The sequence below is a fragment of the Polypterus senegalus genome, chromosome 5 (genome assembly GCF_016835505.1).
Source record: "Polypterus senegalus isolate Bchr_013 chromosome 5, ASM1683550v1, whole genome shotgun sequence".
Classification (NCBI taxonomy): Eukaryota; Metazoa; Chordata; class Cladistia; order Polypteriformes; family Polypteridae; genus Polypterus; species Polypterus senegalus.
In genome coordinates this window covers 79,427,865-79,449,421 of record NC_053158.1, presented here as the reverse complement: position 1 = coordinate 79,449,421, position 21,557 = coordinate 79,427,865, and the positions used below count along the sequence as shown (strand labels likewise).

At 37.2% G+C, this 21,557-nt stretch overlaps 1 protein-coding gene across 1 annotated transcript in view; it reads left to right on the top strand.

Moving 5' to 3' along the window:
- afg3l2 (AFG3-like AAA ATPase 2) overlaps positions 1 to 21,557 on the top strand; it is a 90,112-nt gene that overhangs the window by 8,353 nt on the left and 60,202 nt on the right. The gene's annotated exons all lie outside the window — the stretch shown is intronic.

The window sequence follows — 21,557 nt, the reverse complement described above, 5'->3', positions numbered from 1 at the left end:
AATTTCTCCTTAAAAAGCAGAATAAGGAATCATGATGCATGCTGAAAATCAAGTGCAAGTGGAAGGGACAGATGGCCTGCTTATAAATAAGAGTGTGAACTGTCCATCAATGTCTTCTTCTTGCATAGAACTGAATAGTTAGGCTACTAATGCCTTAAATGATCATATCTTAAGCTTTAATTGCATAAATGACTATGTCAGACAAGTGATGATCCCAAATTGATGCCATTTCAAGTGGTGTATAAACTCAAACTGGAGTGCACATGGGTGAAAGAAACAAATTATCAAAAGATTAGACAACAACTGTAAAGTTTTTGTAGGGATGAAAATTGGATTGCTGTGAGTGTTGTGATTCAGCTCATTTAAAATTCTCTCACTCTCTAGAACTGTGGTTTTGGGTGGGGGTTAACATTGCAAAATTAATCCTTTCCATTATTTTCTTTCTTTAAGGTGTAGTTATTAAGGTCAATGTTTATTTTCATTTTGTTGCTATTTTATTTTTTTATGTCGGTGATGCAGATGCTGATTATTGTTAAAGGTGTGGTTCCAGAAGATGAGTGACTATACATCACAAATGTGACAGTACAAACTGTCGACTACAAACCGTCGACTAAAGGTTAGCATCATCTGAGATTGCAGATAAAACAAAATACCTTTTTAGCATGCTACAGTCTTGAATTCCATTTTTGATTACAGTCTTTCTGAGTTTGACTTCTGATTAGTGTTTGGGTTACAGTGATGGCTGTTCTTATTTTATTCACATGTCCTTCTCTCGCATCTATTTTCAAGTTTTATGTTTAAGTTTTCCTGGCAAAACGGTGAGTATGTTTGGATTTCATGTTTCTTAAAAAGATTTTTAAAGGTAGCATTTTATAAAAAGAAATTTGTAGGAAAGTTAGCAGGAGCAATGATTAGTGGGTTGAGCAAGTTTAATGCATCATGTTTTTGGAAGAAGAATGTGACAGAGTAAAGCTGAAAATTGTGCACATTTGACATGCCTAAAGGCGGTTTATTCCATCAGTTTTCTTATGGAGTTCTCACTGCACCAGAAATAAGTCACAACAGAATATGCCTGAATTTACAAATGGCTTCCAGGAATAATGGATGACATACTTTCTTGAGTATCTAACTATATTAAGCGGAGAATGATGGCATACTACATCGAGAAGCTTCAAATCACTGAAAGGTTAAATTAGAAGATAAAAAATACAAATTTGAGACTGGAGTATCCCACCTTATACAGGTAAACCTTTTTGCTATTTGTAGACCCATTGCCTGCAGAATTACGGGAGTTATGATTTATTTGGTGATGGTTTTATGACAACAGTGGTAATCCTGAACAGTTTGACTAATAACAGATACTGATCAAAAAATCTAGTCTTTAAGGTTAAATCAGTCTACACACACTGTACCTTCCTCAAAAGCTTGTGAAGTTAGGATTTTTTGATTCAGTGGCCTTATTTGCCTGTTGTTATCTAAACCAATGGTTCTCAAAGTATGGTCCATGGATTACTGGTAGTCCATAAGCATATACTAGTTGGTCCATGGACTGACCTAGTAATCTTTCTTAAACAAACTTTCTGGTTCATAAGACAACATGAAATGGATCTACAGTATAGCCCTGACCATGGAGGAACCAGTCTGACTTTCTTATAGATAACATCTTTTGCCTGACTCCTTTATAGTTGTTGTGATTGCTCTCTCTCTCTCTTTCTCTTTCTTTTGACATTTCCATAAGTTCACAGTCTTTCTCCCACTCAACCTCCCATTATATGGGAATCCTTTTTAAATCCAATGTGATGTCGATCTGAACAGCCTACCTCTGGCAACAGCAATTAAATAATTCCATTTTGATGCTGTGTGCAGCTACTGATATATTAACTGTCTTAGTCCTTCTATCACCATCTTGAAGTTGTTTGTGTGGATTACTGTCTCAAATCTGGGACTTTAGAACATAAATATGGAAAAATTAAGTTTGAATGTGTCTCTGAATATATACTTTCCTTCCAGGTGCACAGCGTTGAGCACCTTGTAGGCAAGAGATTCAAATAGGGACACAGTATACCACCTAGACCTGAGAGGAGACACCAAGTGAGAAGCAGACACCAGTGCATAAAACCACAGAGTCGCAGTTGAAAAATTAGTTTACAACATAGAATGAGTGTGAGTAGCAGTCTGTTGGCCCTGTTTTTTTGTTGGTTTTCTTAGGGTGTCATCCAAGGGCGTAATAATGAGAGCAGTACAGGCATTTAAATTAAGGAGATAACTTTTCAATAAATATCCCTATTCAGGTCTACAAACTCGGTAGTTGAACTTGTGAGTCAACTCTTTTTCTTTGCACCATAGGTTGTTACAGTATTTATCACATCAGTAGATGTAGAATAAACAATGTGATAATTGTACATGGAATATACTGTACAGTAAAGTGTGGCTATTAGTCATAAGTAGCTGCATGTCTTTGATGTTAGTCCTTGGTCCAAAACACTTTGAGTACCACTGTTTCACAATGCTGCATGATAGGTAGGGTCATGTTCTCCATGAAATCTTGCAAAACTCTATCATGGTTTCGTTACCCATTTTTCCACAGGTAACAAAAATAGTGCACTGGCCCGGCCCATACAGACTTGAGCAACTTCCTTTTGTATTGCTTGCTCACTTCTGAGAGCGCCTGCTACAATAACATGTTTGCTCAATGTAAATTCAAAAGTCAAACATCATATTTATGGAGACACCAAAGTAGGGGCTGAATATGCAGTGGCATGCATCCCCTAGTGTTGTAGATGAAATACTATTTCCATTAATGGTTTATGGTCAGTTTCTAATACAACTAGCCTTTCATATACAGTGGTGTGAAAAACTATTTGCCCCCTTCCTGATTTCTTATTCTTTTGCATGTTTGTCACACAAAATGTTTCTGATCATCAAACACATTTAACCATTAGTCAAATATAACACAAGTAAACACAAAATGCAGTTTTTAAATGATGGTTTTTATTATTTAGGGAGAAAAAAAAATCCAAACCTACATGGCCCTGTGTGAAAAAGTAATTGCCCCTGAACCTAATAACTGGTTGGGCCACCCTTAGCAGCAATAACTGCAATCAAGCATTTGCGATAACTTGCAATGAGTCTTTTACAGCGCTCTGGAGGAATTTTGGCCCACTCATCTTTGCAGAATTGTTGTAATTCAGCTTTATTTGAGGGTTTTCTAGCATGAACCGCCTTTTTAAGGTCATGCCATAGCATCTCAATTGGATTCAGGTCAGGACTTTGACTAGGCCACTCCAAAGTCTTCATTTTGTTTTCTTCAGCCATTCAGAGGTGGATTTGATGGTGTGTTTTGGGTCATTGTCCTGTTGCAGCACCCAAGATCGCTTCAGCTTGAGTTGACGAACAGATGGCCTGACATTCTCCTTCAGGATTTTTTGGTAGACAGTAGAATTCATGGTTCCATCTATCACAGCAAGCCTTCCAGGTCCTGAAGCAGCAAAACAACCCCAGACCATCACACTACCACCACCATATTTTACTGTTGGTATGATGTTCTTTTCTGAAATGCTGTGTTCCTTTTACGCCAGATGTAATGGGACATTTGCCTTCCAAAAGTTCAACTTTTGTCTCATCAGTCCACAAGGTATTTTCCCAAAAGTCTTGGCAATCATTGAGATGTTTCTTAGCAAAATTGAGACGAGCCCTAAAGTTCTTTTTGCTTAACAGTGGTTTGCGTCTTGGAAATCTGCCATGCAGGCCGTTTTTGCCCAGTCTCTTTCTTATGGTGGAGTCGTGAACACTGACCTTAATTGAGGCAAGTGAGGCCTGCAGTTCTTTAGACGTTGTCCTGGGGTCTTTTGTGACCTCTCGGATGAGTCATCTCTGCGCTCTTGGGGTAATTTTGGTCGGCCGGCCACTCCTGGGAAGGTTCACCACTGTTCCATGTTTTTGCCATTTGTGGATAATGGCTCTCACTGTGGTTCGCTGGAGTCCCAAAGCTTTAGAAATGGCTTTATAACCTTTACCAGACTGATAGATCTCAATTACTTCTGTTCTCATTTGTTCCTGAATTTCTGTGGATCTTGGCATGATGTCTAGCTTTTGAGGTGCTTTTGGTCTACTTCTCTGTGTCAGGCAGCTCCTATTTAAGTGATTTCTTGATTGAAACCGGTGTGGCAGTAATCAGGCCTGGGGGTGGCTACGGAAATTGAACTCAGGTGTGATACACCACAGTTAGGTTATTTTTTAACAAGGGGGCAATTACTTTTCCACACAGGGCCATGTAGGTTTGGATTTTTTTTCTCCCTAAATAATAAAAACCATCATTTAAAAACTGCATTTTGTGTTTACTTGTGTTATATTTGACTAATGGTTAAATGTGTTTGATGATCAGAAACATTTTGTGTGACAAACATGCAAAAGAATAAGAAATCAGGAAGGGGGCAAATAGTTGTTCACACCACTGTATACAGTATATTCTTTGGCCTCTTTATTAGGTACCCCTGTTCAATTGCTTGTTAACACAAATATCTAATCAGCCAATTACATGGCAGCAACTCAATGCATGTAGACATTGTCCAGAAATCCTGTTGAAGTTCTAACTGAAATGGGTTAGAAGGGTCATTTAAGTGACAGTGAACGTGGCATGGTTGTTGGTGCCAAACAGGCTGGTCTGAGTATTTCAAAAACTGCTGACTGTGATTTTCACACACAACTATCTCCAGGATTTACAGAGAACGGTCAGAAAAAGGGAAAATATCCAGTCAGTAGTAATTATCTGGGCAAAAATGCCTTGTTGATGCCAGAGTCCAGAGGAGAATGGCCAGACTGGTTCAAGCTGATAGAAAGGCAACAATAAGTCAAATAACCACTTGTTACACCAGAGGTATGCAGAAGAGCATCTCTGAATATACAACACATTGAACCTCGAAGCAGATGGTCTACAGCAGCAGGAGACCACAGTGGATGCCACTCCTGTCAGCTAAGAACAAGCAACTGAGGCAAAATTGGACAATAGAAGATTGGAAAAACGTTGCCTGGTTTGATGAGTCTTCTTCTACCACATTCAGATGATAGGATCAGAATTTGTCTTCAAAAATATGAAAGCATGTGTCCATCCTGCCTTGTATCAATGGTTCAGGATGCTGGTGGTGGTGTAATGGTGTGGGGGATATTTTTCTGGCACACTTTGGACAAAGTAGTACCAACTGAGCATTGTTTAAATGCCACAGCCTACCTGAGTGTTGTTGCTGACCTTTTCCATCCCTTTATGACAACTGTGTACTCATCTTCTAATGGCTGCTTCTAGTAGGATAACACACCATATCACAAAGTTCAGATCATCTCAAACAGGTTTCTTGAACATGACATTGAGTTTACTGTACTCAACTGGCCACCACAGTCACCAGATCTCAAACCAAAACAGCATCTTTGGGATGTGGTGGAATGGGAGATTTGTATCCCGGATGTGCAGCCGACAAATCTGCAGCAACTGCGTGATGCTATCATGTCAATATGGACCAGAATCCCTGAGGAATGTTTCCAGAACCTTGTTGGATCTGTGCCACAAAGAATTACAGTAGATCTGAAGGCAAAAGGGGGTCCCAACCTGGTACTAGCAAAGTGTACCTAATAAAGTGGCCGTTGAATGTATTTTTGCAGTTTCTCACATCTGAAAAGTGTAGGAATGTCTTTTTCTTGACATCGCTTTTTTGTCAAAAGTAAGTGATTGGAGACCATTTTGGGGCATACTTTTAATACATTACATCTTCTAAGTCACCCTTTGAAGTATCCCTAGATATTCTCACTGGTTTGGCTGGGTTGTAAATTTCAATACTGTATCTTTGGCTAGATTGTTTCTGAGCCAAATTCCTTTGCATGAGCATGCTTACACTCTTCCATATTACATTCATGCTGACTGACAATCTGGGAATGAGCCTCCCCTATAACATCTACCATTGTACTTCTATTGTGTTCTATCTCTTGGTGCAAATATTTCTACCATTGCCCTCACCTACTGAGGGTCAGGCTGTATGCCAGCTATAACTTGCATCCAACCCAAGTTGGTAACTTTCATTCATTCTAAATTTGCAAAAGTGCCATGGATGACTTATGGATACAGTGTCTTAGATTTGAAGCCTACGTCTGTTGATCATGTAGAGTTTGCACTTTCTCTGTGTCATCATGTGGGTGTTTTATCTGTGTATTCCAAAATTCCTCCCACAGCCCTAAAGACCTGTGTGTTAACTGAATATTTCAAATTAATCCAGTTTGAGTGTAAGTTTGTGTGTGTGCATGTGTAAGTCCTGCCATGGGGTGTCCAAGGTGGTCCTTGTGTGTGATGTTGCTGGGTAGGCTAAGGCCTCCCAGACACTGAATTGACTTAAGCTGGTTAAAAAATGTTGTTTTATTTTAAATGTGATGTTTTGTTGAGCTTCACCATTTATTAAGGTGTTTCCCAACTGAATACTCAAAGACACAAGTTTAAATAAGGGGAAGCATATTTATGATGGAAACCAAGAAGCACTGGAACAAATTGCCAAGTTCATTTATTTGAAGCAAAAATTTTAGAAAATTTCAAAAACCACCTGCATGAGATATTGGAAAACTTACACTCTAGCCAACCAAAACAACTTCATTAATTTTTTAGTTCCTACTATCTATCGTTATACAAAGGGTAATCAAAAATATAAGCCTAAACCTATTAAGAGAAATACTAGTAAAAGAAAACAAGCCCAATTTTTCCATATAATTTCCATGACCACTAACACTTCTGTTTAAATGTTAACAAGGTTGAGTATGTGAAGGAACAACAAAAAAGTTGCACTTTTATACTTAAGCTTTTGGTATTCCAAACTTTATTGCTTTACGTTTTGTCTCTTTAGCTTCATCTGTTTTAATGTTTTGCAATGTTTTTTACAATGGTAAATTATCTTCTTTTAGTCTGTTTTGGTAATGTACCTGTATCTGTCTTATGTGAATTGTACTGTTAACTATATTGTTATTATTTATGGTGGAGGGGCGAGACACATAATTAAACAACGAGCCTTAGGTACTTAAATTTAATTCTCTTCATCACTTCAGGGCTATATGTTACTCCAGCCACTGAATCTTTACAATTGCATTAGGTAGTGAATTGACTGCACAGAACAGCAGCAGGTGATTATTAACTGGAATCAGGGTGCCAAGCCGTCTGTCCTGCTGAGACCCTCAGTGGGTGTGCCCAGCCAGCTGTCCTGCTGTTACCGCAAGGGACCACCAGGAGGTGTGGGACTGTTTTAATCACTTGACAGATTTGTCCTATTTTTTCTGGGTTTTATCTTCATATCCCTACAGGGGATCTTTGTGGATTATGGACATTTTGGACTTAGTGACAGGGTTTGGGATGTCTGGAAGCCTCCCCTTGCGGAGTAGGTAATGTCATGTTTCAGCAAGCATTTTTCTCTTGGGTGTTGTTCACAGTTGTGTTTCATGCCTATCTTGTTTAATTTTGTATCATTTAGTTATATTAATGCTTATTTTACTCATTATGTATATTTTTCTGTGTGTGTATATTAGAAAAGGGGAAGGGCCTTAGTTATGTCCCTTGTGCTTTGTGAGTGGTCCCACAAGTGGCCATCTACCCATCACCACTAGGAATGGCCCTCCACTATATTTAAGTATATAGTACTGGTGAACCCTACAGTAATTAATAGTACACTTCAGAACAATAAGAATTAATTTATATACAGACTAAACAAGATGTAGATAATATTGCACATTGATGTTGTCCATGCTAACTCTCCACTCTAAACAGTTTATTCCATCTCATCTCACAGAAGGTCAACTGCATTGAAACCTGGTGAATGTATTAGTTCAAAATTATTGTCATATTTCTGGAATCAGTCCTAGTGGCTCCTAGCATTTTGGTAGGGTTATTGTCCTACTGAGAAGATGACTTCAAAAATAAAATAAATGTGGATGCTGTGGCATTCAGACTGTGTTCTTCTCACCAAGAGCACTTAAAAAGGGTCTGAGAAACAAGTCCAACACCATTACACTTCCACCACAAACCTACATTACTGTCATATACATTAAGACTGATCTATGGATATTTTTTCTACATCCTCGATAAGTGCAGAATAGCAGAAAGTGGATCAGTAGTGAGCCTGGTCAGGAAAATTAACCCTGGAAGGTGGTAAATGGGCACAAGAAAAATTTTTAAAGGAAGGTAGCATGGCTTCATTTTGTGTCTCTTTTCTCTGAAACTTTCTGTTGTCTCTGAAACTTTTATATCTGTTTTTGGTAAACATTGGATTTCAAAAATTACCATTGCCTTTATATTTTTTGCAGTTCTTATTTCCATTTGGAGCATTCCCATGGTGGCATTCTTTTTTGATAACTCTCCTAACATAACCTTAGTGAATTGTAATCTAGGTATTTACATGTGCTTTTTTAAGGTTCATAGGGATGATTTTTTAATAGAACATTGATTATTTTGGAAAGCTTTTGAATGCTGTAAGGTAAATACCATTTTGCTAGGTTTTGGAACTCACTACCATCTGAGCTTAGAAATACTGAATCATTTTCACTTTTCAAATCTAAACTTAAAACTCATTTGTTTAAATCTGATTTTTCTCTTTGATTACAATTGCTCTATCTGATTTTAACTTTTGTATTTAACTTTTGTTTATAATCTGTGTTTTATCTATTGTTTGGTGTCCTTGAGTGTTTAGAAAGGTACCTACAAATAAATACAATGTGTTATTATTATTATTATTATTATTATTATTAACATGGCAGATTTAATAGGGATGCAGAAATTCAGCTTCACCCAATGCATTTCTGAGTGAATAGTGTAACTGCCGCACTAGCAATACTTTGGACAGCCCTGTAATTCATCTGTTATCAAAGATGTCAATCAGAATTGAGCTGACACTGCAGAAACTCCTTCAGATGAAAAGGTGGCCATATGGACATTCATTTTAGACTTGTAACTGCTAACTGAACTCTGCAAGGATGTTATGGACAAAATAACTCGCCTATAAGCATACACTTGATCTGTAACTGGAACAGACTTTAATCCAATCACCAGAGGTTGCACCTTCCTTCAAAACAAGCTGCTTTCTTTTCATTATTTATTTGGGGAAGCTAAAGCTGACAATCTGTTCTATTTGTTATCTGAAAGCTGAAGTGCAGAAGCCACCCACTCTCTGTGGAGCAAAAACCTCACACACTTTACTTGGCCTGGAGCTACTCTCCATAGGGCCTTGAGCTAGATGCTATGAACTAGCTCTAAGATCCACTCTGCCAAGCTAAGCTCTGTGCCAGTGACTGAGCCCAGTCTGATGAGATTGAAAAGCAGCATTACTTCAAGAAGGGAGTGTCAGAACCTACACACTTGTGCCATAGAGAATAATGCTTTCCCCTATGAAGTTGCAGAGGGCACAGTAAACAGCGAGCTAAAGGAAGGAAGCATCGCCCCAGACTATGGATAAAGGACCACTTAAAACAGGAGCAACAACACTTAACTCAATACAGCCCTGGACACCATCATTAAAGACCTGGTATTGTAAAACTGTTTATTTGCGCCAGGATAAATAGATGGTAACACCTAGCCTCTTCTGTGTTATATATTTGTCTGTCTTGTCTGTCCTGAAGCTTGTCCTCTATGTTGTAAAGTATATCTGCAGTTTTCATAGTTCTTTAATCCTTGTGTTTATTGATAAATTCTATTATTCAGTTTTTAAAATGAGTGTGCCTCAGTTACCTTGATGTAAGTCTAGCGGCTATAAAGCAATCTACAGAAAAAAGTAAGCAAAATAATATAGGAACCTTACCAAATATTTATTTAATTACTGGCATTGCCAAAGTCAAAATTAACAATTAATTAACTGATTGACTAAGATTAATCAATTCTTTTTCTCTCCTCCATACACAATGTTTTACATTTATCTGGTGTTCCTGAGTGGGGAAAACAGAATTTAAAAGCCTACATTTTCCTACAGTGTTAATGATAAATATTGCAAAACAGAGTTTGCACAGACCTCAGTGATACATTATCTTTTTTTTAATTATATTGTTAGCCAATACCTCTATGCCAGGTAACTTACAGTTTCAGCATATGTTACAACTCATTACAGACTGTTATGATAGAGGTGTTTCCTCCAAGGCAAAATCAAGTAAGAGAGCAGGCCAGAAATCTACCTGACCTGCCCAGCAGATGCTCTAAGACCTCTAAGGCTACTTTGTTGACTTAAGCTGGGCCAAAACTGGGGAACTTGCAAAACAACTATAAAAGTCTAAAAAAATAAATCAAAGCCACCACAAGATGGAGGGTATCTGTTAACCCTTGGCTTGTGCACAAAAAGGGCAGTCGAGAACGTTTATAAATCAAAGATTAACAACTAAAAAAAAACAGAACATAAAGCACAAAACCTTAAAAGAGCAAAAAGAGGCACAAGCAGTTGCCTAAAAAGGCAATCAACAACAAACAAAGTCCCAATCATAGTCCATAAATCAGAATTCTTAATACAAACTGAAAATTAATTATAAAAAAACAGAAAATCAAAAAATAAGCAATGTATGTGGTCAGGAAGTAGACAAGAACCCTGACAAATAGTTGGGGTCCTAACCGAGTCACCCTGTTTAGCTGAAACAAAAAAGACGGCCATTAGAGGACCAAGTTATAAACGAGAATAAGTGGTTTTGCCGTGAGAGTAAACTAAGGTCGCAGCTCTGTCCTCCTTAAGCGTTAGGTCAGAATGCAATGCCACCCCCCGGGAGTGACTCCTTTTTCTTTCGTCAGGATCTGAGGAGGCGGAGCCTTCTTTGATCTTTGTGGGCAAGGCTAGGCATTGCCCTGAATGGCTGTTCAATGCTGCAGGAAAAGAAGAAGATACAGTTAGAGTCTGTGCCCCCTCTTGTGTCGGGGTGGTACTGCTTATCTCCTCAAAGTCTGGAGCATGGTCTCAAGGCATGCATGAGGAATAGAAGAACTTCCTTAAATGAATGATTCCCACTTTTTAACCTTTTAAAGGAGCGCTCAGATGTAATGACATCAGGGTAGCCTCACCTCTTGGAGCACCACCTACAAAGAACATAACACATCAGTAAATTTTAAAATGAAAGTACAAAACAGAAAATATGTAAAAATAATAACAGATACTCCAAAATAACAAAAATAACAATAAAATACATATATACATTAATAAATAAGAGATATCTTTTACAGTTGGAATACAGTCAAGTTAAGCAACATGTTCAGGTTTACACCGTGAACCAGCGTCCAGATCAAAACCAACAGCCTTTGGGGTTAAAATCACTACACCAGACTGCTTGGCTTACCTTACAGGCTTGTTTCAAAAACTCTTTTGATAATGTTAGCCCCAAGAAAAGGATTTTCCATTTCACACAATTAATTATTGCAGCAGCAGCATTCTCTCCCATTGAGTATCAAGTGTATTCTATAAAATAAGAACTAAGGTTTCACAAGAAAAAGACTCCTAAATAATGAGACAAGACAAGATATCTTTAAGTATGTAGGGCTGTAGGAGGTTTGCAGACATCCAGGCGTTGAAGCCACTGAGGCCAACAGTCAGATTAAGATACCATCAGCATAAAATTGGATCATGAAGTCACTCTGGTGAATTAGCGAAAGTCTGTAGGTATTAACAAGCAGAGTATCAACTACAGAAGAAAGAGAAACACCAAAACATTAATGTTGCAAGGCACTGAAGTCACTAGTAAAGGTTAATGACTGTATGTATCCAAAGGGGTAAGAAAGTATCCAAGACCAGCAGGTTCCTCTCAAATATGACAAATTTTTCAGACATTTCAGGAAGGAATTGTGGTAAATTATTTTAAAATAAGCAAAGACTCCAAGAAGTAGCAGATTGATTAAACCATCATCAGACTTGAGACAGGCATCATTCACAATTAGGACAACAGAATTTTTAGAGGGTTGCCATTAAAACTAGAAAGATTCATAATCATAGTTTAGTTAGACTCTATACACTCTAAGCCAATAAAGAAGCTAATCATTAAGAACTTAAGACAGAAAGGAAACCCTGGTATTTGAAGATAGTTGAAGAGAATATTTGGTTTCTTTAGAATTACAGCTTTTGGAAGCACACAGATAGGAGAAAATTCAACTAAACTGAACAGAAAGATTGAAAATGTGTTAAGAAGACAGCATCAGCCAGCAAAGCTTAAAAAGAGATTAATGCAGAACGTGCAAAGCAGAAATAAAGAAGTTATTAGGGTGTCATAAATCAGGGACAAAGAGATTTATTGGTTAAGTTATGCTGAACATACAGTACAATCAGCAGCATGAGCAGAGAACGAAAGATACAGAGAGTCCATAACAGTTGTCACACACGTGTAATTAGGAGGAAGCTAAGTGGACCAAGTGAAGGTAATTACCTGTCAGGCCAGGGGGTGTTAGGGTGCTCTAAACCTACTTCTGTTGTCTCTGCAGGCCAAATATGGGAAAACCTATCTGATACAACATCAACGACTTCACTCCCGGTTCTGGCGCCAAGACTGATATCACTTCCGGTTCCGGTGTCCAGAATGACACCACTTCCAGTTCCGGTGATAAGACTGATGCCGCTTCCGTTTCCGGCGCCAAGAACAACGTTACTTCTGGCTCTGTACATAGATGACATCACTTCCACTTTTGGGTTTTAAAACTGCCATATTTTCACAATTCAAATCAGTTCAGTTTGGATCTCAACCAGTGCACTTCAGTGCTGCCTACAATATCCTTTTGCAGCCAGGGAATAATATATGGGTGGCTGCCTCAAACCTTTTTCGTGTGTTGAGACTGATTATTTTCACACAGTAAAGCAAAAAGAGTAAGAGGATAACATGATCAGCATCTAGGGATGATTAAACTGCCAAGTGCAAAGGACATCAGTGAAATTTAGGCAGGTGGCGCAATGACAGCACTGTTGCCTCACAGTAAGAGATTATGGGTTTGCATCCTGGATCTTCTTGTGTGGAGTGCTTTGAGAAAAGTGCTATATAAATGTAAAGAGTTATTATTATTATATATGAACAGCTGACTGTGGTGGGCTGGCACCCTGCCCAGGGTTTGTTTCCAGCCTTGCTCCATGTGTTAGCTGGGACTGGCTCCAGCGGACCCCCGTGACCCTGTAGTTAGGATATAGCGGGTTGGATAATGGATGGATGGATGGATGAACAGCTGGAGGAAGCAGGACAATAGATTGAAAGAAATATTTTGTCAAGTTATGATCAAAACTGCACCCAGTACTACAGTTGTAGTCTTACTAGCGCATTTTAGTAATTATGTAATGAAATTCAATAATTTGTTAACTTCTGCTCATTACCTGAAAGAAACATTTGTGGCAATGTAAACACATAAATCCACCATATCTAATTACAACTACGACTAAAAGTAGCAAAAACTTGATCTGATTATTATTTTTATTATTATTATTATTATTATTATTATTATACATTAGGTTAACATTTTTTTATTGTTTGTATTGTGGTTTCACGATTTCTTTTTTGCTTTAGTTCATGTACTCCACCTTGTGGTGACACCAATAATTTTTTATTTTTTACATACTGTTTCAGTCTCCAAGCATGGCAATAAAAATACATTTCTTATGGTGCAATGTATAACTTATATATAATTTTAAACTCCCCAGGGCAAATTTCTGCCTTTTGACCATTGTGCCTCATGAATATCTCATCTTAACAGTGTTGGATTATTATTTACAGAAAAAAATGGATTTACTCTTATGTTGTCTTTGTAATTATTTTATATTTATTATGACATTAGACTGCTAATTCAAAAAGCAGAAACAGGAATTAAATTTGTTCAATAAAATCAGAAACTAGTCCCTGAATAAGAAACTGAGAATTTGGCTCCATTATAGCATTAATATGTGGTGTACTTAAACAAACATCCTTAAATCTTGCCAATGGCACTTGAATACTTTGGACGCTCTCCCTATGTTCTTGATGTTGCAGTTTTCAAGACCTCCCTCTGTTATATACTGTAGACAGCTTTACAATAATTATTTAAGTTTATTCTCTCATTTTTATCATCACAAAATATAGGATTGGTTATTAGTTTAATTTATCATTTAGCACTTGACGGTTATTTGAAAGCCTAGAATTGTGTCTATAGGGTGACTTCACCACTAGCTGACATTGCTGTTGTAATTGATAAATTCATTGTATCTAAATTTTAAACAATGTACAGTAGAAGACTTTTTGGAAGCAAAGTGGCACAGTGGTTAGGGCTGCTCTCTCACAGCTGCAGGACTTTTGAATTCTGGGCCTGTCATTGTCTGCACAGATTTTTGACCTTCTCCCCATTTCTTTACACGTTTTTCTCTTGCATCCCAAAGCCATTCAGGTTAGGCTGACTGAAAAAACTAAATTATTCAGGTAGGAGTGTGTGTATGTGTGTTTGTATACCCTGTGATGGGCTATCACACTACTCGAGGGCGCTTTCCTGGATGGATTATGATGAGTTAAAAATGACAAGCATAAAGCTTTCTAACATATGACTGTGTGTCACTTGTCTAAATTACAAGTGTGAGTATCATCATCAGGAAACCAGTCTCACCCAGAGGTCAGACATTGATGCTTGTGATAGCTTTATGATGGAAAACATTACTTGATTTTTATATTTACATAAAATGCTTAGATTTCACATGTTTAAGTAGTTCTAGAAAATCATTGAATGGTACAGAGAACATAAGCACTGTAATGCCTGTCAAAAAAGAGAGGAGCGATTAATTCAGGACATCCAGATTGTACAGCACAATTGGAAGAGATTCCAAACAGCACAGACATAAGCCTTAAAAAAGCCAAAATAAGAAACCCAAGCAACATGTAGCTGAGGGAAACGGTGCGAATCATTCAAGTAATTTATAGGGTGTCACTCTCTAGTGGGAAGGAGGCTTATTGATCTGAAGAACTATCTGCTAAATGGATTGCATCTTCCAGCTGCAAACCATAGCAGTAGTTCACTGGGAGGCTGCCCGATCCCACGTTTCAGGACTACTCAGTATACCATTGAAATGACACAATGGGGACATAAGGAATACAGGGATTGGATAGGTGAAGCGAGCCATAAAGTACATGTCAGTGCTTCACGGGAGATCAATGATAAGAAAGATAGAAGCAACATGTTTCCTACGGTGGTCCCAGAATGAAGTAAGAAGTGCGAAAAGAAGTGTACCAACCGAGTGGGCGAATGTAACATTGAAAAGTATGAGTGCAGGGAAGGAGCAAGAAAGTGACATCCTGAAAGGAAGATTTAAAATGCACAGAGTAGTGAAAAGTCAAGCAAAATGGCACCTTTTATTGTCTAACTAAAAGATTACAATATGCAAGCTTTCGAGGCAACTCAGGTCCTATCTTCAGGCAAGATGGAATGATTGATTGCATCAATGATTGATTACATCTTGCTTGAAGAAGGGGCCTGAATTGCCTCGAAAGCTTGCATATTGTAATCTTTTAGTTAGACAATAAAAGGTGCCATTTTGCTTGACTTTTCACTCCATTCATAATGGCTAACACAGTACAACACCCTAGTACTTAATGCACAGAGTGAAACGAAGAATAGGAAGGGAGTGCATAAAATACAGAAAAAGGGAAGGCATGAAAGGAAGTGTAAAAGCCGAAACCATGGAATGAAGAAAATGGGATATTCCGAAAGCAACTTTAAAGTCCAGAAAAGTGAAATGAAGAATTGTCATTAAAAATGTCACAGTTGGAAAAAAAAGAAATCTGAGGGAAGACAAGAATCGTGAACTGGGAGGTCACTGCACTGGAGTCACTGCTGCTTTAACTGGGCCCCAGGGAGAATGTTGCCATGCAGCCCCCCTGTATAAGTTGAAGAGGAAAGTTTGAGAGGTGAACTTGACACTGGAGAGTGCATTTGAAATCATTAATAAAAGATAACTTCAGCATTCAATCAACATGGAGAAGGATATCAGGTTGAAGGGAAGTTCAAAGCATGCATGTTAGCTCGAAATCATTGGGTTGTGTGCAGGGGTCTCCTGCACTCCCATGTCTAAAACGGGCTTACGCAAGGACCCTTTGGTTATATATATACAGTATATATTTTACACTTTATTACTTAAAGATATTACAAAACACAATCAAAAGTATATACTCCCTACAAATGCCATTCATCTGGTGTGCAACACATACATAAAATAGAAAAAACATTATACAGAGGTGCATTGTATATTTATATCAACTTTTATTTTCTGTGCAATCGCAATAAGCAGTTTTCTTATAACTTTGGTGTTCTTGCAGCCATTTATATTTTGAAGGTAATAATTACGTTGAATCTTAAAAATGTTACAGTGTGGTTTTCCTTTAGACCATTCAATTTTATCAATATTTCATCCATGAATTACTAGCAAATGTATCAGATATGTTGTTTTGGGATTAACATAATTTATTTTCAAACACAGAAATATATTTCAAAGTTTCTTCAGTTTAATATAGAATTAACAGAGTAATTCAGTAAATTTTGTAAATGTGGCCAGAACAGTGCTTCCCCAACTCAGTCCTGGGGACCTACTGTGGCTGCAGGTTTTTTTTCCAAGCAGCTTCTGTTTTTAATTGGACTTCTGGGCTAAATAAGTGAACTGTTTTTTCTTAAGTTCTGTGTTTTGGGAAATTAGAAAAATAAGTTCAGTTAAAAAAATATATTAAAATGTACTAAACAGTTATATGGGAATAATGTATTTTTTCTTTTTAGCAATATTTTAATTTTGATTTTCATTACTATTCCAGGTGTTCTGATTGTTTAATTAATCCATTATTTACTAATTAGTGGGTCTGACGCTAAACTAGTTGCAGCCTTTCATGATTCGGTGTTGTTTGCCAGCGTGTCTGCTCTGCTCGTTTTTAATTGTCATTAATAAGATACAAACACAGGGGGAAAACTGCGCAGAGAAAGAGCAAAATATAATGAAATCAACAAAAGAGAGTTAAGCATTTATATCAATAGCAAAAGCAGAAATATTTCTAAATGTCTTATAAATGTAAAAATCATGCTGCTGTGCTTTTCTAAATGTAGAAGAAGAGAAAAAAACAAAAAACAACTAATTAAATGAGATCAGTGCTATCAGGTGTTGTCCCTGATTAGGAATCTGGTTGGAACAAAAACCTGCAGCCACAGGGGGGCCACAGGACCGAGGTTGGGAACCACTGTCTTAGAGCATTCGTTCCAAGGTTATTATAGTTTTGGCTTTTCATATTAGCTTTTATTTCTATATTTTTTCTGACCTTACTTGGAAATTCAATTTAGTTTTAGTTTTCCTTCATTGTGTATTTTTAGTTTTAGTTTAGTTTTTATTTCACAAAGGTATTTCTATTTTATTTTTATATATATTAGTTTCAGTTTTAGTTTTAGTAATTATGGCATGGAGCTCCAACAGAGTTACTTTTGTGTCACAATCAGACAGAACTGCACACTTAACAGATTCGGATATGAATTTAATGTTAGTGGAAGCTTACTACACTGCCTGGTTTACTATCTGGTTTTACTTTTGTCTAATAAAAACAAACATAATCAAAACTAGACACTGAATATAAACAATTTTACACAATTTTATATTTTTTAAATATTTTCTCATGAAAATCACAAGGGCTTAGGAAGAACAGGACTCTTAGGCTTGAGTCAGTGTGCAGACCCCACCTGGCTGTATTGAGGGAAACAAAGAACAACAAGCATGTAGTGTCAAGGTTAGGGGTGGAGAGTCTTGAATAGCCCACCATAAGAACAGTAAACCCATAATGAGCAGAGCAAGAGCAGGTAATAAGAGTATGAACAGGTACAAAACAACAGAGACAGCGTCTGAGATTAAGAAAACATATACATTATCTAAACCTGTTTATCCAGAGTAGGATTGCAAAACTTACAAGGGTTAAAGACTAACGGCAAGAATATTCATTCAAAAACTAAAACTAAAAAGATTTTAGTAAATTATTATTTTATTTCAGTTAGTCTTTCCAGCTACTTTAATAGTTTCGTTTAGTTTTAGTTTTTAATTTTGGTTTTGTTAATTATTTTATTTCAGTTTACGAAAATGTTTTCTTAATAATAGTTTCAGTTTTGATTTTAGTTTTTGTTAACTATAACAACCTTGATTCGTTCTCAAAGTTTCCACAATGAATACCACCTCAGATAATATTTGGCTCTTCAAGAACCTCTATTCTGACTGGCATTTAAATACAGTAGCATAGGCGTATTGAATTATATATATAGTTTACACATGTAATATGATGTAATATGAATATTATTTATTATTGACTGTCATCCACAGCCACAATTGTACTGGACTGAAACACCAATCAAGCTGCGATAATAACAACTGCACTGGTTTGAAACACTCAATGAGATTATTAATAACTTTACTGCATTAAAACATTTACAGCAAAGGGGATATCAACTGTATTGCAATGAGAATACTGCAAACACATGTGCAAACAAGTAAGTAGAATTAACTATACTACTTTGAGGATACTAGCTACACTGCATTCAAAGACACAGCAAGTAAGGAAATTAACAATAACACTTAACAATAACAGCTATATACCAACAGTCAAAATAGAAATGTTAAAATCTGGTGGTTACTGACAACTTAGGCTTACCTACTGCCTAATGAGAAGGATGTGCGTGGCTCCGTAAACAAAATCCTGTGATATCTGAGTCAATTGAAGTCAGCTTCAGCCTCTAATTTGGTTCAGCACCCAACCTTCTTCTGTATGTAGTCTTTCTGAAGATGAGTGAAGAGAAGATTTTTTCGCACGGTTGTAAATCAAAGGAGAAAGCAAACGGCCTTATCTGAAAGTGCAGGGTATTCGCTGCATCACTGTATCCAAAAATCCAACAATGTCTGACTTCTAAAAGCAAACGTCAATGTCTGGTCACAAGAAAGTTCTATTAAACTCTCCTGTTCACTTACTGTGAAGTCCTCGGGCATGACAGATGCTTCAATGACAAATGTGTTTCTCATCCAGTTGTTCACTTCTGAGATCACTGGGAAATATTCAGTGAACTTTTGTGTGAGAGAGACAAGGTGCACAACGATGTTGCCCCTGACTCCATCAGTGAGGCTCAGGCCATTGTCACACAGGAAAGTCACCAAATTGGGGAAAGCTGAAACATCACCTGGATCTTTTTCAGCATTGCGATGATTTTGTCTAAACATCAATAACACTGACGGAGAGTCTCTGTAGTCCCAAATTCAGCTAATTTAAATGAGAGAAAATGTCCGACAAGTATGCCTGCTGACTGAGACACACAGTGTCATCAAAAACATTTGATAAAATGATGCTTTTGTCCTGTAAGAACATTTGGACTTCTCTGTGCAATTCGAAAAGCCATGAAAGCACCTTCCATCTTGAAAGTCACCGTACTTCTGTATGGGGCAGAAGTTGAACTTGTTTGCTGCCCATCTCATCACAGAACACATGAAATATGTTAGAAAGCATTGGTCTGGCCTTTATGAAATTCATAATTTTCACATCAGACTCTAGTACAGACCTAAGGTCTTTGTGAATTTTCTTCACTGAGATGGCTTCACAATGGATGCTGCAGTGAGTCCATCGCATTTCCGGTGCCAACTTCTGAATTCAGGCAATTACTTCACTGTCACAACCTGTCATGGCCCTAGTGTCATGCAGACTCCAACACACTTTTTCCAGTGGAGTCCATTCTCATGAACATATGCATTCGGGAGCTGAAAGATGTGTTCACCTGTAGTTCTGGTCTGAAGTGACTGACAAAACAGAAAATCCTCTTGAGCTGTGCTCTGATATTCACATCTAATGTAAACAAACAAATGATCCATATCTGCAGCATCTTAGGGTCATGGAGCTGAATTGAAAACCAGTGACTACTTTTAATGCGTGTGTTTTTAACATCATCTACCATGGCTCGTATTCTCCATTAAACCGTATCATTGGAAAGTGGTACTACGTTCAGCTGTTTGGCAGCCTTCTCCCTACACATGATTTGTATTACCTTTTTGGCTAATGGTAGACAAAGTTTCTCCCCAATTGTGTGTGGCTTACAGGCTTTGCTATGATGAGACTGGCACAATGAAGCGTCTTGTGCTTTGGCTATGGAGGTAGCACAACATCAAATTGGTGACTTAGACTGCTTTAGATCCTCACATTTTCTCAGAAGAAAATCAACTGTTTTGTCTTTCAGCACTGTGTGTTTGGTTGTAAGATAAGTTGTGAGTTTCATTCATTCATTACTAAGAACATCACCACACACGACACACTGCGGCCTGGGCTCATCTTCTGTTCCCATTCCAAAAGAATTAAAATGTGATGTAACTCGAGTCATATTTCCTTATTGTTTTGCGTGGTTTGGTGTCTGGTGCAACAGAAGCTCCCTGGTGCTGCTAATGTCGCCATTAACACTTGTGCTAGGTTCACTGCCATCGACTTGGGTTTCTGCTGTGCTGCTTGACATATCCACTCCACTTCTAATATTTCCTGTTTGTATCCATGATTGTATCATTTTCAAACTAACATTTTTGCTTCCACCACTTGCCATCACAGTTTGTCAATTATTTAAGCTACTTTTCCAAACAGTTAGGCTCCTTCATTTAATCATAAAAAAATCTAAAAAGCTTTGTAGAACATCTTGGACACTCCCAGCATGCCACTAGAGGGAGCCATTACCCAGTTTGACAAGCACTGTCTTTGGGTATTGACATTCAGAAAAAAGATGAGAGAATGTTTCTGGATCTTTCTCACACAATACACATTTATCATCAGTTTCAATCCTAAATCTTTGTGCAATAAAAACTTTAACAGGATAAATCATATGAGTCAATTTAAAAGAAACCTCTTTCACTTTATTTGTGATATAATATTTGTTAGGTAATAACCATATTTTATTTCAATCAACCATGTATATTCCATCTTGAAACTATAGTAGGAGTACATGGACTGGCAAATAATGCTCCTGATATGTTTATTACTATATTTGGGATGAGGTGAAATCTGTGGCATCTACAGTAGTGATACCCTGGTAACCCACCAACTGAATAACCTTTTGGGGAACAGCTTTTCTTAAAATAATAAAGCCATAAGGTGAGATTGTAACACTGTACTTACTAATAAGTTGTTAATAATCTGCTAAACAAATAAGATATTATTTTCAAATAGGTTTTTAAAAAATATGGATTTGCTTTGGGATTTGATATCCTTATTATTCCATATGGTATATCTATGAGGTGAAAAGTAATGTTTATAAATTAGTGTTCAAACTGAAAGAACCTATTTATGAAAAGTAGACAGTTTTAGGAGAATTTTACCATTTTCAAAGTTACATTTAAGATGAAATTCCAATTCTCCTACCTGATTAAAGATTAAATTGGGGAATATGTGCCAAATTTGTTTTATTACTGAGAAAATGTTGTAAACATTTAATTTTAAATTTAATATTAGAAGTTTAGAATTAAGAACATTTAAACCACCCTTATTTTAGTTTGTACATATTATGCCTTTCTTTAAATAGTGGGGCTTGTTTTTCCATAAAAAAACTGCATAAATCAATCTTC